Source organism: Neopsephotus bourkii, unplaced genomic scaffold (assembly GCF_033783945.1).
Source record: "Neopsephotus bourkii isolate Nb327-2 ecotype Australia unplaced genomic scaffold, CSIRO-AGI_Nbou_v1 NB_1638, whole genome shotgun sequence".
Taxonomy (NCBI): Eukaryota; Metazoa; Chordata; class Aves; order Psittaciformes; family Psittacidae; genus Neopsephotus; species Neopsephotus bourkii.
In genome coordinates, this window is record NW_026902113.1 from 11,143,843 (window position 1) to 11,161,859 (window position 18,017).

The 18,017-nt window shown below is 37.7% G+C and overlaps 1 protein-coding gene across 3 annotated transcripts in view; it reads left to right on the plus strand.

The window, feature by feature from the left end:
- The window catches only part of FRY (FRY microtubule binding protein), a 228,441-nt gene that overhangs the window by 25,875 nt on the left and 184,549 nt on the right, over positions 1 to 18,017 (plus strand). For all 3 annotated transcript variants that reach the window (XM_061374523.1, XM_061374522.1, XM_061374524.1), the window contains exon 2: positions 3,541 to 3,717. The gene's annotated coding sequence lies outside the window, so the exon portion shown is untranslated. The remainder of the gene's footprint in view (positions 1 to 3,540; positions 3,718 to 18,017) is intronic.

Below are 18,017 nucleotides of genomic sequence, written 5' to 3' on the forward strand. Positions count from 1 at the left end.
GTTTATATTTAGATCACCATGTATCTGGCATCTGGACCTTACTTATCCGTGTGCTTGATGAGATGTGGTTTGAGCATGTTCTTTTGTGGATGATAGTTTATGTGATGTTCTCAGTTGTCACAGCAAAAGATGTTCCATAAAAATGATTGTTCTTTCTGTAGAGCTGCTGTTTCTGTTGGCTGCATGTGAGATGCCTTTTATTATTGATACCTATTAGAAATATTAAACAACAGAGAGGGCTAGTGAAGAACATTTTGCCCTTGTAATTAGATCAGTTCTGACCATCTGCAAATATGGCCTGGTTACATGACAGGTCCAGCAGTAGTGAGTATTCTGATATTATATTGTAGTATATATCTCAAGTTTCTCTCAGTAAAGGTGGGTTGCGGGGTGGGGTGGTTGATTTGTTTTGTATAAAGGAATCTTTGTCATAGTTTAAGGAACACAAACCATTCTGTGAAACAAATGATGTTCTCAATTGAGTACGCAAAGTAACATACTGCAGGAAGGCCAACAGAGGGTGCTGGAGTGCTGCAGCTTTTACATTCATCAGCTTTTCTCGTTTTCTGGAGCACAATTATAACAAACTTCCTTACTTGGGGATGTCGTACTGTACAGCTGTGGAGTTAGTACATCGTTTGTGTTTTTAATGGCATAATTATCATACTTTTAAATATTATTTTGTGTTATGAAGATTATTTCAGACATGCCCGTTCAGCGATAACATGTAAAACAACAATGTGTACTACTTAGGCCATTTGTTAATTTTTTAATTACTTCTAAAGAGAGATACAAATGAAAATCCTGATTTTTCAGAAGAAAAAGTTGGGCCTGGTGGAAGTACCACTGATCTCTGTGACTTACACATGTTGCATTGCACGTATTGTAAGACTGATGTAACAAAGCACTGATGTTTGAGAGTCATGGTTTGGTGTAAATACCTGTGTAGAAATAACATACTTACCAAGAAGTGTCTCAAGGAGGATTGCTAAAAAGTTAGATAGCATATAATATATCGCTGTGCAACATTCCACGATTTAATGATATCCGTACTGTACTTTAATTCAGGTTCCTTACTTTTATCCTTGTTCAGGGGCTGGTTTATGCTCTGTTTGTAGAGGAGACTGCCCTTTATATACACAACTGAAAGGGTGGTGTGTCTACACATGGTTGTAATGTTTGGCTGGAGACTGCTTGATTCAGCTTGCTCCTGTTCTTTAAAGTAAGTCCATGAAAGTCGGTATTTACAGTGTTGCCAGAGAGTCTGTTATGGAAAGCACTCCCTCTCCTCCTGACCCTCCTCCTCCCTGAAAGCAAAGGGTAGTGACTTCAGGCTACCAGAGATTGGAGAGTGCAATTTATCACATGAATATGCAGAACTAGACAATTGCTTTTAAAGATCTCCTTACTGCACACATGTAATGTATGACAGACTAAATCCACTTGATTGTATTGATGATGATAACATGAAGTGTTCTATGTTATTGGGATTTTCTTTGATGTGTCTAAAACTTGATAACCCATTTTTTTGTCCAGAAATCTTGTACATCTCTGACATCATCTTGCAGACAAGAATGGACTTCTCAGCATGAGATCAGGAACTGGAGTAGTTTCATGAACCCTTCAGATCTAGTGTGTGCCACTTCTCATTTTCCAAACCCCAAAAGCATCTAAAACAAGAAGGGACCTTAACTTTAAAATCTGGAGTCTGGCATAAAAAAACCCACCCCTGGTTACAGAAAGTGTAAAGGATCACATCTGGGCTGTGACTGCCCTGTCTATCTCAGTGAATTTTGCCTCAGATGCCACAGTTTGATAGTTCCATTAATGTTCAGGAAACTTGAACTCTTGCTTAAACAAGCAAGAAGAGAATTGTCCAGACTTACAGTAGCACTTCTTAAAGTGTGGATAGAACTGCCGTTGTGTTTTTATGTAAAACAGCTGCAAAGGGCTATCCAGAGGGAAAAGGGCACTGAAGAGAGAGAAACAAAAAAGTATGAGCCTTTAATAATACACAGTGAAGTGGTGAACGTGGTCCCTGTTGTTAAGAGACGGGTGGGGAGAGAAATCAAGGTTGAAAAACACCACCTTGTGAGATAGCAGAAAACTGAGTATCATTTGCTAGTATCAACTCAGTTGATCTTTTAATTAAGTGCCCTGTCAAACATTTCATGGGGTTGAACAGGTCAAGTAATGTTGGACTTGGAGTGTCCTGTTTGCTGCTGTGTGTCTGGAGTATTCAGATTCATGCATGCTGTTCACTAGACTGTTCTAACAGCACTGTGGCTGTCCATTTTGTCCAGAGATTTGTGACTCTGTCCTTGGAGGTATTCAGTGCTTTGGTTGGACAATGCCCTGAGCAATTACATCTTGTACTCAAGTTAGCAAACAAGGTGTCTAACCGATGTCATAGGTCTATGTAGCATCATCATTTCCTGAGCTCACAGAGAACATTTAAACTGTCTCATGGTAACAAAATTCAAGTTGGATTTTATAATCCAGCATTATGGGCCTCTGGGCGTTATCCATCATGTAGTGCTGCTCTCCGTCCAAAGTGCAGTACCCACTTCTGCTGCCAGTGGTTTTGAACACACACGTGATTTGAAGGCAGACATGGTGCTAGTGGCAATATCAGCTTCAAAACCTTTTGTATGTTGAGGTCTACTTGAAACCCTGGGCTTCTTTTCCATCACTATCTTTTGAAACAGCATTAAAACCTAGGACACACTAACATGGCATCATATGAGCATGTTGCTCAGAGGAATGGCATGAGAGACAACTTCATGCTCCTTTGGTACCATGACCAGGGAATCCCAGACATAAACCTGATACACAGTAAGAACCAGGCTTTTGGTCCTGCAGTCTGGAAGCTGTCTTTGTTGGGATTTTGGGGGGCTCAGAAGATTTCAGCCGATCTAGGTGAGCAAATGTTGCAGTGCTAGCCTTGTGCCACCTACATATAGCACAAGACCAAGTGCACATAGCCTGTCTCAAAGAATGGTTATGGCTGAGTAACTTCTGGGTTTGAGCCTGCAGCTGTTATTAGACTGAATTCAAAAATAATGTTTCCTGTTCTAATAGGGACCTTGCAGTTATATCTGAATAATAAAAATAGATTCCTACTCTCAGCATTTTTGTTTTCCAGAGGCATCACTGTTTACTGCTGCTTAAGGAATTGCAGCATAATTCAATTTCTACTGTGGCTTGTAGTTTCTAACCAGAAATCTACCAAAAATAAAAAAAAGTCCTAGTACATATTGTCAATGTAAAGGCAAGTTGTCATTTAAAAAATTTACAGCATTTGCATATCAAATTTTCCCTCGTTTTATGTCTCTATCAAAGAGCGCAAATTCGTGATAAGAAAGTATGCAGCAATTCTTTTAACAGCTTCTCTTATGAATTTTTTGGTAGATAAATGCAATTTTTAAGGTCATGTTTTAAGACTTGGAGTTTTTGCTTAATCTTTTGTTTAATCTGAGAGCAGCAATATATAATGTTGTCCAGGTGACTAAAGGTTAAGATGACTGTTATTTTCCCTAGGTAGCTGTGATGGCTCACTATGCAAAACAGTGATCTCCAGGAAGTAAGCAAGATAGCATCCAGACTGCTTGCAGTTAACCCATCTCTGCCTGAACTAGAAAAATATTTATGAAGATTGTATTGCAGAATTAAAGCATTAAGAGAGATCACTGCTGGAAACTGTCACTTTAGGGAAAGGTAAGATTTTGCATTAATTACCCAGTTATTACTGAGTTACTTGAGATTTTTCTGTTAGAATAATAGTGTATTTTACGTATGAATGCATTTCTTTATTGAATAAATGTGGCTATTGAATAAATGTGGCAACTGTTACCCTTTTCTTCATAAAGAGTCTTTTGCATAGGTGAGAAACAAAACAGGCATACTGGGATTTGGAAGCTCATGTTTAGGTAGCTCTTACTGAAGAGGATTGTGTCTATGAATTTAAAAATTTGGCAGTGACAAGTTTTGGCTTCTTGTTGCTTCAGTTTAAATATGACTTACAAAGCTATATTAAGACCGCCACATGTGACATGAGATTATGCACATACTTTACTACAAGTATTTATGGACTCTTTGTTAGTTAAAGCTGGAAAACCAATACCAGGAGCTGAAGAAAGTTGTGGGTTTAAACTAGTCTAATACAGTGCAAGTGTTTAGCTAAAGCCTTCCAGGGATGGAAATTCCTTACAGAAGCAGTTGGCTATATTTGGTTTTGTAAATGCTGAAACGTGTTTGAAAAAAGATGAATAAGCGTTTCACATGTTTACTAAATAAGTATCTGAAATAGTTGCAATTGCTACTGTGCATCTATATCTCAAGGAACTGGGCGAAAAACAGAGAGCAACATAAGTAGAAATTCAGTAGTGTCCCTCTCTTGAACAAAACCAAACCTTTTTTCCCTACTAAAAAGGTTGGATGGATTTTTAACCTGTTATTGTTAAACTGTAGTTTGTCCTTATGTCATATAAAAATAAGATTTCTTGCAGTCAATTAATTTTGCCCTATAACTGGCTGTAAATCACACCAGATTATATTGTTAGCAGTATTTCTCCTAGAGTACTGGCTTCCATAGTGCTTCCACTTCTCCATTGAAGAATTAAGTATTTCTTTTGCTTTTAAAGAGCAGTATATGCAGCTCCTTGATAGGGCTGACTTTTCAATTTGAGTAGTGATTTTTAGGTTTTTTGTTGTTTGCTTCAATACAGATTTTTCTTATTCAGCTTCTCTAGATTTCTGAATGATGGTTTTCAGTACCTGGGAACAATTATTATACTACTATTATTCAGTGCCTATTTTATTTTGATGTTTGGGTTGTGCGTTTTTTTTTCCAAGACAGTACAGATCAAAACAAGTAGAAGGATGTATTTATGCTGTAGCTCACAGAGATCTGTAAATGTGTGATATGTATTCTAGAACTATATGGAGATGGTGATTGCCTATATTTCTGTGCATCAGAGCTGTGTACATGCATGCTGACATGAAAAGGGCTTCAGGGCTGAGTCTTTAAGTTCAGTTTGACTTGTGGTAGGGCTCTAGGACACACCTCTGCAGCAGCATGTGACATTTCAACTTGGTGTATCATTAGAACATGCTGAAATTCCTGTGTCAGTCACTGGAGGGTGTAAGGGAGACATCTAACCCGTATAAAATAATGCAGCCACAGGAGTCTAAAGCATGGTCGCTGATGCTCCAGACACAAGATTGAACACGTATCATTGTGCCACATGAGCCAGGAGGGAGTGCATGATGTTGCTGGTCTGGAAAAGTACAACTGTATGTAATTAGAAGCTCTAAGCTGGGAAATGAGAGCTGTTTCCTAGACTACCTTGTGACTAATTCTAGGACCTTCAATGTCCTAGTTAAGCAAACTCAGAAAATACTAGATTTGACTACTTTGGACTAGTTCACCTGTTCTACTGTGCCTTCTAACAACTGATTATACTAATGTTTCTCCTTCATAAAACAGTTTAAGGAAATCCAACCTCTCAACATTTAAGCTAATGGCTTCTGAATGGAAATGGTATCTCATGGCAGCAGGCTTCCCACTCCAATGAATATGAATTTGGCATATTAGCAGGTGTCTTGTAAATGTCCTTGAACTTGGATCAGGATATATATGAATATGCAAATATATTCATGGACCTTTATTTTCTAAGAAAGATATGAGACTGACATGATGTGCTCTTGTGAAATATCTTGCCTTTTACGGTTTGATTTAGTTCCATCTAACTAGGAAAGGGTTGGGTTTTAATTACACTGGTGGTATGTCAAAAAAATGAGCTGTACTAAAGTCTGATGACTGTGGGACCTATTATCTTTCCACAGACCCTCTTAGGTTTTGGAAGATGAAATTGCTGACATTGCAAGACAATGCTATCTGTTTCTGCTCATAAACATAACTGCCTTATTTCTTCTTATTTATTCTACTGCTGCACTATAAATTTATGCTGTTTGATTTATTTGATGTGATGATACTTTAGTAGTATATTTGTCCAGCTCTAGGTTGAGCTAAGTCAATTCTGTGCCTTGGGTTTTGGGAAATTAAGAATGAAAACTCTCTATTTAGACCCACCAAGGCATGTGACAAGCTATCTAGTTGCAATCTAGGAATGCAATTAAATGTGTTTAATTATGCACTTCATTTACTGGGTTAAAATTTAAGAATTCTGAAAGGAGGAAATCTCACAGGACATGGAAAATCAACCATTTTATTTTATTTTAGTGCTTTGACTTCATTTTTCAAAGTAAGAAACTCCATCATTTCTTCACTTAGTTAAATGTGAAGCCTGTGTAGCCTTATGAAGGTCCTAAATTTTACTGAAGTTGTGATAACAAGCGTTAAGTTACCGACTGTGAAGGAAGAGTGCAGATCCCAACAGCTATGTGTTCAGGAAATTGCTCTCCATTTCAGTCTCCCTTTTTGGAGAGAATTAAGCTTGTCTGTGTGGAAGAGTCTAACTCTACAATTGCCTAAACTGTGTGCATATGTACATGGATTATAGTGCTTCACAAGACAGTGGATGAGGCACTTAAACAGGTTGGACTGATACAGGGGAATAAATGATAGCTAGGTGTCCCAGAACTGAACTGGAGCATGAATAGACCAGTAGGAAGAACTAAAAATAGATTTGTTTTGTTATTTTTAGGAATTCCTGCTGCTTGCATAGTAATCACTGAAATTAAAAGGTCCTGTACCTTTCATGTACAATGCTCAGTACCTTTCAAACATTCTTTTTAATCTACTGCAGCGATCCAAATGAAGACTGACACTTGGGATTTGGGGGAGGCAATATAATTGTATTTTATTTTTTTTTGTAATCAGAAATATCAATGTTCTAGCTTGAAATCTGTTCTGGGAAGCAGATCAGCATCATTCATCATGCTGTAACCAAGAGTATTGATATTGACTTGAAGAAGGTAATAACTTTTTCAGGGCCGATAAGCATCATTAAATATTGCCTAAGAGTGGATTTTGGTTTTCTTTTCATGTTAAGGTACTGTAATAGTTTGTGAAAGGAGTTTTTCAATATTAATACCAGAAGGGTTCTTCAGAATCTTTCTATTGATGTGTGTTTAAATAATTTGGGTTTTGCTTGTACATTTTTACTTCCTCAAAAAAAGGTGGTGGGGGGGGAGGGAGCAGGGAATGAAATGCAGGAGACCTGCATTGGTATTAAAGAAAATATTTTTTTCTGTAGGAGTGCATAGCACGTAAGATATCACAAAATAGGCAGCAATTCTTACTGGAACAGCAAATCCTTTAAAAAAAACATCACAAGATGAGCAACCACATCACAGAAAGTATGCCGCTATTTCCAAAGTAAATATTTTACCAAATAGAATTTTGATACAAGGAACAAGATGTACAAGGAACAGGATGTGATACATACCCAGTACAACATTTTAAACACATTTTAAACTTCCTGGCTTTTTCTTTGCTTATATTTAGATAAAGCTGAAATGGTTTCACTCTGTGGTATTTGCTTTGATTAAAACAGATAACATTTTTCCCATATAGGTGGCTGATTTGGGGGCTTTTTAAAGGTATAAGCAATTTTTCCCTTTATGTGTTTCTCCACATAGTACAGTAAGGGAAAAGCTTCCACTCTCCATTCCACCTCTATAGAGAACTGAGCTAAAAAGTCCAAAGATACAGATATATTACTTTCTCTCTCAGTGCTGATGTGCTATTTTGGAATATGGGCTGACCTACTTTCTATGTTTCCAGAAGGTGACATGAAAAATCTTAGCTCAGGTTGCAGAAAGATCTGGATTTATTTTCCAGTGGATTTTTGTACACCCTTTCACACACATATGCACACACACATGTTGGCTGATGTGGGGATTGATGTATATGGTAGCAAATCAAGTTTGCCAGTTTTGCTACGATTTCAGGAATAATAGCAGCAGAGATCTTCTGCTAGACACCTGCCTTTAGAGGATTTGACAGGAAGATGTTTCCAGTCTAGCAGTGACATTATCCAGAGCTACATGATGAGAGAGAAAGCCTTATGTTCCCAATTTTGAATAAATTTGATACCTAAGTAGAAACATCAAAAACTCCTGTAAGAATCTCATTATTACATTTTTTCCAGTTTCTTCAGCATTGTCTTAGAGACTGGAAGATAAACCTTTGAATAATTTACTTTGACTTCCTATTCAGCACTCTGTCCATCAAAGAATGTTCAGCCCATTAATTTGCCATTTCCAATTAGAATAATGACACATAGAGCTTGGGAATTGTATGAACAAATTAGGAGAGAACAAGTACTGAGAGATGAAGACCTACTCCTGCCCTCTGCTTAGAGCAGAAAAAAACCCATCAGTCCTGTGCTCACATGTGCTCACATGTGGGCTCCTCCCCAGCAGAGCAGCTCTGCTGGTGGAAGGAAATCTCTTTTAATTTATTGTGCTTCGCTCACGATGACCATAGTGCAGGAGGTCTTGGTGTGGCATTCCTCCCATCTAACCTGTAAGAGCATAGAAATGTTAAGTGTCTGTAAGTCTCAGTAAAAGTCTGCCATTAAGGGTAAAAGAGTTTCCTCTATCCTCAGCTGGGGGAGATGTTCCTGTTCACTTTCCCATAAGAAGCAGCTGTGTCCTGATCATCATAGTTGAGAAACATATCTGGAAATCTCATTTCTGCTGAAATGTGATCTGAATTTAACCCATTTCTCTTTGTGTTCCCATCTGTGTAAGAACCAATGGCATCTCAGATTATTTAGATCCCATTGGCACCCTTTATTAGTTTCCACCCTCCCCAAAGTATTTGTTACACTTGCACACTGTGCTGAAAGAGCTGTTGCCCTCATAGCTTGCTGTTTGGAGTCAGTGCTTTGAAGGATAGCCCCAAATGATTTTTTCCACCTAAGAAAGATAGAAATGATATGACCAGCAGTGTAAAACACCATGAGTAGGTCTGAACCTTGCTATTACACTTTTTCACTTTTAGCTGAAAATTGTTCTCAGATGCAGTTGCTTTATCAGCTAAATTTATAGCACTAACATGACAGTAGTACTTAACTACAGAAAATGTAAGGGTAATGACTCCTAACACAAACTGATTGAAGGACTTATCTTACCGATACATGTTTTCCTGAAAATAATTGGTTTGTATATAGCATTACCACTTTTTCTTGGATGCTTGCGTAATTACAGAAGTGTTCAGGAATGTATTTTTCATCTTTGCCTGGCCTAGAGACTGGTAACAACTTGACTTCCCAGAGATAAGCCAGATCATGGCATTCTATGCTATCACAGGCATTAGTTCTTCGAATTCCTTTGGAAACTAGACTGAAATGTCAGGAAATTATAGTTTATTTGAGCTGCGTGAGTGCTGCAGGGTCTTTGAGTATCTTTAAATCTTGATTAATTTCAGGATTATCATCGTGAGTTTTAAAAGACCTAAATGCCCTACAGTCCAGCTGAATAATTTACTGCTCCTCAATATTTTGCCACTCACCTTAATTTGGGGTTATAAAGCCTGACATGGAACTTGCCAGAAGCAGGAGGACAGTGGTGTTCATGCACCTCCCTGGACTGTGGAATGAATCACTGAAGAGTTCAGTGGGACTCTCTCACTATGTTTTGGGAGTGTTGCAGGACTTGCCTCCTTTGGCAAGCTTTTTTTCTCTAACTAAGCTCTTAATTGACTTTGTATGAAATAAATTTCCCTGTTTTGAAGCCCTGTATAGAGATAACAGTAGAAGACAGTAAGGAGTGAAAGGGTGCTTCTTTTTCTTGAGAGAGTGAATATACATGTTCATTAATGTTCAAATTCAGACAGGTGTCTTAAAAATGTACTTGCTACAGTGAGCATCTGACTTAAACTGGGTTATCACATAATTTCATTTAACACTAACACTACATTTTCTCAGTTGTTTTCATACTTGTTACTAGTCAGCATGAGGTTGTGTCCTCTTGGTTCAACATTTGCCAGTTGCACAGCTGACACTCAGAAAAGTAACTCTTACTTTTCTGTTCTGTTTGCTGCAAGAGTGATCTTTATTTCTTATTTTCATTGCGTACAATAGTTTGTTGTGGTTTTTTTGGTGTTTATCTCGTGAGCCTTGGGCCTTTGCAGCTGTGTGAGGGGACACACTTTCAGAAACACAATGTGTAAAGGGAGCATCCGTTAAACACATGATGTCTTTTATCATTTTCCCTGTATTAGGGTGCTTGCAAAGGAAACACAATTACTCTCTTCTGCTAATACTGTTTTGAATTCATCTACTACCGTTCTTGCAAAGTAACTATTGTCAAATTAGTCTAAATCATTGTTAACTCTGGTCTGTACATGGTCACAAAGAATCTCATGGAAATTTTTAAATGCTTTTCTAGTTTGTTCTTGTTCTGTTGTATTAATGACAGCTGTGACCACTGAGTGTCCTAATCTGAGTAATCGTAGGGAAATTGAATAATCAGTATACATCTGTATAGTTTTATTAGCCACATTAAAAAGAATATAAATAAATATAGATACAAAATGCACAGGCACATTCCCTTAAATCTAACATAGGTATGCAGGCTATATAAATTATGTCAGGTTTGCAGCAGTGTAATACAGCATGATGTTTTTCCAGTCCAGTCCAAGAACAATGTTTCAGGCATGATTTAGATGCCATCTTGTTGTGCAGCTGATGCTTTAAAAGCTCAGGGGAAAATAATCAGTGAAATTGGAAGCTTTTAATAATCATTGTTTTAAAAGGTGGTGATTCTTAGTTAGGTTCCCACACATCTTCAGGAAATGAGGTAAAGAGAACCCCAAAATATCTCTGGCTTTAAGTCTGTACAGGGAATCTAATTCTTCCTTTCATGTTTTGTGGAGTTTTTCTCCTTTCTCAGTCTCTAAGCACCAGGAATTTTTCACTTACCTTAAAGCTTGCTTTAGGGTTCAGCCCGTGCCTGTGCTTGCCAAGCAGTGCTTGCTGTTGCTCAAGGCAGTGTTTTGTGTCAGTGACTTGCAGTTGGCCACTGCTTCCCGTGGTTTGGAGACCCTGAGTTTCCTCACATCCTTTCCTTTTCCCTATATTTTTGCATGTGTACTGGCTGTCATCTTTTATCTCTATGTGTAGGGAAAAAGAAAATTTATATTAGGGTAGCTCTTCCTTTCCTTGCTTTCTGTTTTTATTTCCATGACAATGTATGAGGACCTCCACACTGCTTCTAAATCTGCATTTATGAACTTGTGTAGACAAACTTTCTCTCAGCTGCTTTAATTTTACCCAGGCAGCACTTTTCTTGCTGCAGATGGGAGAAGGAGAGGAGGAGGTATGCAGAGAGAGAGATCCTATTTGCAATTTGGAGTTCAAATTCAGGAGCACTAGCAAAGCATGAGTAATCACTTTGACTAATTAAGATGCATTTGATAAGAGAGGTTACAGAACACTTTGGTAAGCCTGTACATAGAAAAATGCTTATTTTATGGGAAGTATCCTACTGCATAGCAGTGTTAGATCCAATAAGTGGACCTTATCATTACTGTTCAAATGCAGAATAAGTATTTATAGTAAGACTACAGAAGTTTAATACCATGCAGTTAAACATGTACAAAGCAGGTATGTTGTATTTGTGTCTGTATCTGAAGGTTTTGAAAATAATTTACACATCCATGCTTTATGACTTTATAGCAATGCCATGCTTGTATTCTTGTATATCATTGACTTCTGTAGCAGAAGCTAAAACTCATGTCCTCAGGGTTGTGCCTCAATCAGGCATTCAAAGTAGCTGATAAGTATGTGTTCTGGTGTTTCTAGAGCTCTGGCCTCAGATGGAAAACCATCATTTTCATATTGTTTGGTCTCACTCTTTTGTAAGTACTTCTGAGAAAGCTGAAGTACAGACAAGGATATAGAGAGCAAATCAAGTACTTTCCTAATACAAGAGAGAGAATAAAATTAAGTCAAAGTGTACATAGATCTGTATGTTGCACTTCCCACAAAAGGGACCGAAAGCATGCCAGGCAAATAACTTTAAACCAGCTTTTGTGTGCCGAACATCAAAAATATGCACATTGTTCTGACTCCCCTGCTAGTGCGACAGCTAGGAAGGAGGATGGGTTGCTGAGTGATGGAGATGGAATGTATTTGTCATCTTAGATGAAAACTTAAGATGCTTTTGTAAAGACTGCTTTTGGCTCTGGGGAAAACTGAAGGATAGACTCACACCTTGCCTTTTGTGTGCTCCTTTGGCCAATACTGTTACTTTAATAGTACCTTTATTATCGCTAGATGAAACTGAGAGCACTACTTTAAAGAATCAGCTGAATAAAGCTAGGTTATGTTCTGTCACTGATATGGATCCATCTATGTTTATTGTATTGTCACAAGAACTCTAGAATTATCCTAGATAAATGTGGCTTTCCTATTCAATGCAACATGCCATGCTTGAAAATGAAATGGGCTTCTAGGGAGAGCATGGACAAGCTGCAAAGCTACAGGCATATAATCAAGCATACTCTGAGCTGATACTGAACAATCAAAATTTCTATGCTCCAATTCCTTTAACAGTGTTTACAAGTACACATATTTCTGAAAGCAGTTTGATTTGTACATCTGAATTCAGGTGTGGTAAAATTCAGATTCATCTGTCTGGAGACTCCAACAAAACATAGGCACTTTACCTGTTTGTCTTAAATGAAAAACTAAGATTCAAGCTATTCCTGGTTGGATTACTATACTTTGGAAAATGAGCAGGTATCGGTGTTGAGGATCTAAGGAACAGTTTTCTCCAACATAAGGGTAGAGTTGAACCTTAGGCTGGTAGGAGGGTAGGCAGTAGTGCTTTCTGCTGTCCTGGAGCTCAGTCCCACTAGAGGCAGTAGGGCTCTCCATTTGAGAAAGGAAAATCATATTCTTGGGAGGCTCAAAACATTATGTTTTTTTTATCCCAAAACTACGAGCAAGTCAGAACTCCTTGGATTGCATGTAGGATTGTGACAGCCTTGATCAGGCTGTCTTGATTCCTAATATTTGGGCACAAAGATTTCATTTAGATTCAAGCTGAAGTGGAAGTTGAATGATTTGAATCTTGCCCTTATTTAGTAATAGATGATACTAAATGTAGAAGTAGTATTTAGAGTTGAAGCAGGAAACACCTATTAAAAAGTTAAATATCATTACTAGATTCAAAGACTGGTAATATTGTTACTTTCTTTTTGTTTATGTGGGTAATGTTTGAGAACAATCAACCATTGGAATAATACTCCCAGGGAAGTGGTGGACTCCCCAGCAGTGGGATACTTTTAGGATTTGCTTGACAGGGCGTTGGGACATCTTGCCATCACCCAGCTAGGTCATGCCTTGCCTAAAAAGGTTGGAGCAGATGATCCTTGAGGTCCCTTCTAACTTCTATGATTCCATGATAACACTCACCAGGTACTACCTCAGGGTTTCAAGATCACATCCTTGCATCAAGTTGTAACACACAGCCTGTTAAGACCTAAGGCATGAATATTGAGGGAGGATGTGATGGAAGTTAAGTAATCATGCATTAAGCAGAGCGTGACATTATAGGAGAAAATGGAGGGTGGGAAAACATGAGAAATGAAATCTTTAGAAGGATTCAAGAGGACTGCAGAGCTGAATTTTCTCTCCTGCTTTCTTTTCAGTCTGCCACTTATTTCAAAGTGTTTTCTGTTCATTTCTGTTTAGGTTTGATTTATTATTTTTTAATTTATTTTTCTTTTTTTTGCAATGTAGGAAAGACACATGAAACCTAATTTAGGTCTATTCCATTACACTGCATAGGACAGATTTACTGAAGGGTAAGTTTTGGCTGCCTTTCTTGTTTCCTCTTCAATAACAGAATTTCGTGTATCACCAGCAATACAGAGTGTTGAGAAAGGGACTATTTCTGCCACAGAGCAGCCCAGTCTGTCTCTGTGGCATCTCATCCAGCACTGAATCAATGCAACTTTAATATGTTGGAATTTTTAGAAATCAGTGTTATTGAAAGGCCACATGCATATTTGCCCCTCCATGAAAAGCAGAATTTTCATTATCCTTTTGTTTTCATAAAAAGGAGAGGAAGATGACTGGATTTCCTAAATTTCCATGGTCACTTTGGACAGTGGCCTCTCTTAACAGCAAGTATAGAATAAACTTTGTAATTGATGGAAACTTTCATTAAAACAAATCTCTCTAAAAAGTACTTTCAAGCTCCAAAAGTTTTCAACTTTTTTTTCTATATATGTAACACTTTTTTCCACAGAAGCTGAAATGCTTTTTTATTATCTCACAGATATGTGCTAACAAAATCTAATTTATTTAAAATAATCAACACTTAGTAGTGGTTTTAAACAGAAAAGTGTGTCTAAAATCTGCAACCTTCATATCCATAGCTTGCTTGCAGTATTCACTTTCTACACAGAATGCAGTAGGAAAACTGAGGCCATCTTCCATGTTTTATTCAGGACTAATATGACACCCTATTAAATAAAATCCCTGCATAGCCTCTAGGTCTTCCTTTTACCACTGTATCCAGAGCATAGGCCTACTGCCACAGATTGCAGTGGAATAATAGCAAGCATGATTTTGTAATTGCATTTGTTACTATTGTGCAGATTGTGTCAAGTTCCACCCTCAGCCTTTGATCTCTGGAGGATGCTCAGCCTTTGGGCTGCCGCTCAGGCAAAGCCTCATGTTCTGACAGTTCTGAGGCTGTATGCAAAGAGCCCTGTTGCCTGGCTGTGCCTCTATACTCTACCAGGCCAGAAAATGCCCGTTTCCAGGGTTTGCACTGCTTTTCTGTTGGAGAAGGATTGGCTTTTAAGTCTTTGTGGAGATAAGGCTCTGACAGCTATCACGTAATGAGAACATCAGCATGAAGTGAAATTACTACAAATGTACATTAGCATATGAATTATTCTACTTATGAAATGCTGTGACATAAGTCAGCTTCCTCTCTTAATATGGGAAGTGTGCATTATGCATCAAACAGTAAGGGACTAATATTATCTTAGAAGCAGATTACAGCTTTAACAATGTATTTTCTTTGTTGGTAGCAGACAAGAACATGCCTACAAATTAAAGGTGCTTTTCTTCTTTCAGCTGCAAGACAGTGCAGTTGAAACACTGAGACAAATCTCTTGTCAATATTCATCTACTAAAATCAGCATACCAGCACAGAAAGCAACAGTGGAAAAGTTGTATTCTCTTCCTCACGATTCATCTGTGTTTGCAGGAGGCGAGGACTTGTCTGGGCTGAAAGCTTATTTCTCCTTTCTGTGACTGTAATTCAGTGTTACCTATGACAAATTAAAACTGTAAATGTAGTGCAGGATATGACTATCATCTAATACTTTGATTTAGCTTACCTTAAGGTCAGGTGTAGTCTGGCAGCTAAGTCCTAATTGCACTGTTGGATGAGTCAAGTGTTTGCTACGAGGGTAGAAATTAATGTGAACCTAAAATTCTCTCCTTTCTGTCTTTGGGAGTATGACCATGACCGGTTGTTTGTTGACCTTTTCCTCTTATATGCACTTCTGAAAAATGATGCTTGACTAAAGGTATATATTTTGATCCTAAGGCTGTATCAAATCCAAGCTCTTTTCTTATAATAGCATTAGACTGGAAGAAATGGGTTAATTCAAGCAGAGAACATGTCAGATGTTCACATCCTATGGATTAAGACAATTAGGTTATTCCAGAAAATCAAACAAATAATTTTAGAGTAATGGTTGAAGTGTTTATTTTCCTCAGATTTTGATTCCCTGTTTTCTCTTGCATTGTTTAACTTCCTTATTTGAAAAGCAAATCAGAAGAGGGTAGAAACTTCATAGCACAGATAAGTTTGCAGATCTGTGACTGTTCAGCTATGTGTAGGGGATGAGACCCAGGTAATGAATTCTCACGGGGAAGAAAGAAGAAAATGTTTTCTAAATGGGTATGTGCTGTTAAACAGTCTCCTCTGAGCAAGTGGTTACCCAGGAATACTCAACTTGGTTGTTACCAACTCGATTTCTTTTAGCACATTCGACACCTCTAAAGGTAACCTAGGCTTTTGCCACTGTTTGCTCTGCAGCCTCCCAAAATGGGGGCTAATGCAACAAGGAAGGAGGATCGATGGACCAGGTAGCATGATGCTTGATTGATTGAGTTAGATTGGTTTTAAAAATGTTAGTAAAGCTCAAACTTTCCTGCCATTGCAGTTCCTCCAACATATATGGCTGAAACGCTCCATCCTCCCTTGGAGGTAGTACGTACCATTCTTCTTTGATACATACAGCATGGTAGGAAGGCCCGTAAATCAATATACACTGATATAGAAATTACCAAACCAGACAAGGAATTCATCGTGGTATTGGTTATTTTTCTCCCATAATAGAGGTTTTCTGACCCAGCCTGCACTGGCTGACACTGAGAACACTTTCTAGGAAAACTTTTCTTACTTCTACTGTTGATAAGCACAAATATTTCCTCAGCTAAAATGAGATTGACAGCTCTAATACAGTCATAATAATACGTGCCTTACTGCACATGAAATTTAACAAGATTCACTGCTGCGTTATTAAACAAAAAGGTAATGATCATTCCTCTTGTGCAAAAACTTCATTTTCTGTGACCTGGACCATTTTGGTCTGGACCAAAGTCCAGTCTGGACCTGGACTAATTTTGTAGCTTCAAATCTGTATTTCTGCAGTAGACAGTATCATCCAAACACAAATCAGTTATCAAACATCAATTTCCTCTGGCTTTTATTTACTAGACTTTAATAAAAAGAAATAGTAATAGAAACTGCAGACACTATAACTAGATAGTCTGCTGGAGGAAAGGGGTATGGTGTTTTGATTTAGCCTTTGACCATAATGAATAATCCTGATGCTGACCTTTCCAAATTGTGAGAAAGTACCGAACTACACAGAACCTACCTGAGAAGCCTGAAGCTTTATAAACCTTTGCAGCCTGAAAATGTAGTGAAGTTATAATTCCCATGCTTTGTTTTTCATCATTTGAGTGCTTTCATGATTCAGTTCTGAATGTAAGATGATTACTTTCTTGTAGTAATCTCTTCTGAAGGCTCTTGTGTACACCATTGGCATGAATAATTACTCTTTTATCTTCTATGCTCAAACTACTGTGATAATGACATTTTTACCAACCATGTTGATTAGTCCTATTGTGTTGTAGTCTTGGTGTTTTACTCAATTCTTAATCATAATTTTAATCACTCTTTTGGATAAAAGGATTGATAATAAAGTTTAATTCCTTAAACTATGCTATATCCTTAAAAAAAAAAAACAGGAAATATTTAATTCTTCAGTCTCTATTGTAATTTTCAGTGATGCACTTTTCCATAGTACTCCAACCATTTGATACTAGATATCCTTCTGTATTCCTGGGTGTATATGATAGGAACCTTGTGATTAATTGCATTTAAGTTAAAAGGCTTATTTCCACCCATCATGCTTCCTTTTTTTTTTTTTCCTTGTTTTATTTCCATCTATAAAGGTGCAAAGCTTCTGCCTCTAATTGGAAAAGAGAAGGTCTGAGGGGGATGTTGTTGCTGCAGATTCAGTGGAGAATAATCTAAATTTTTACTAAGAGTGCCCTTTCTTCCTTTCTTCCTGTGCTGAATCATAAAATCTTTTCAGAATGTTCAGCACATCTGCTTTATTTCTTTGGTGTTATAATTAATAATCATCTCTTCTAAGTCCCTTTTGCTCCATCATTTCCAGTTTTGTTCTTTGCATTGTCCTGCAACTTATTCTGTAGTCATCCCACTTGGGAGTAGACTTACAGTTTTTTACACGTATGTCTCAAAGATGAGAAAATGACCAACAGGAGATACATAAACTAAATCAGTAGAAGAGTTAGGCTACTAAAATGGCACTTAGGCACCTCACTCCAACAACTTTCAGACACCACCAGGACCCTCATCATCTGTTCTACTGCTGCATATTCCTTTACTTTAACAGATTAAGATTTTCAGGTTTTGGAACAATTATTTCTCTGTCTTCATTTTTAGCTCTGAAAGAATTTTCAGTATGTGCTCTA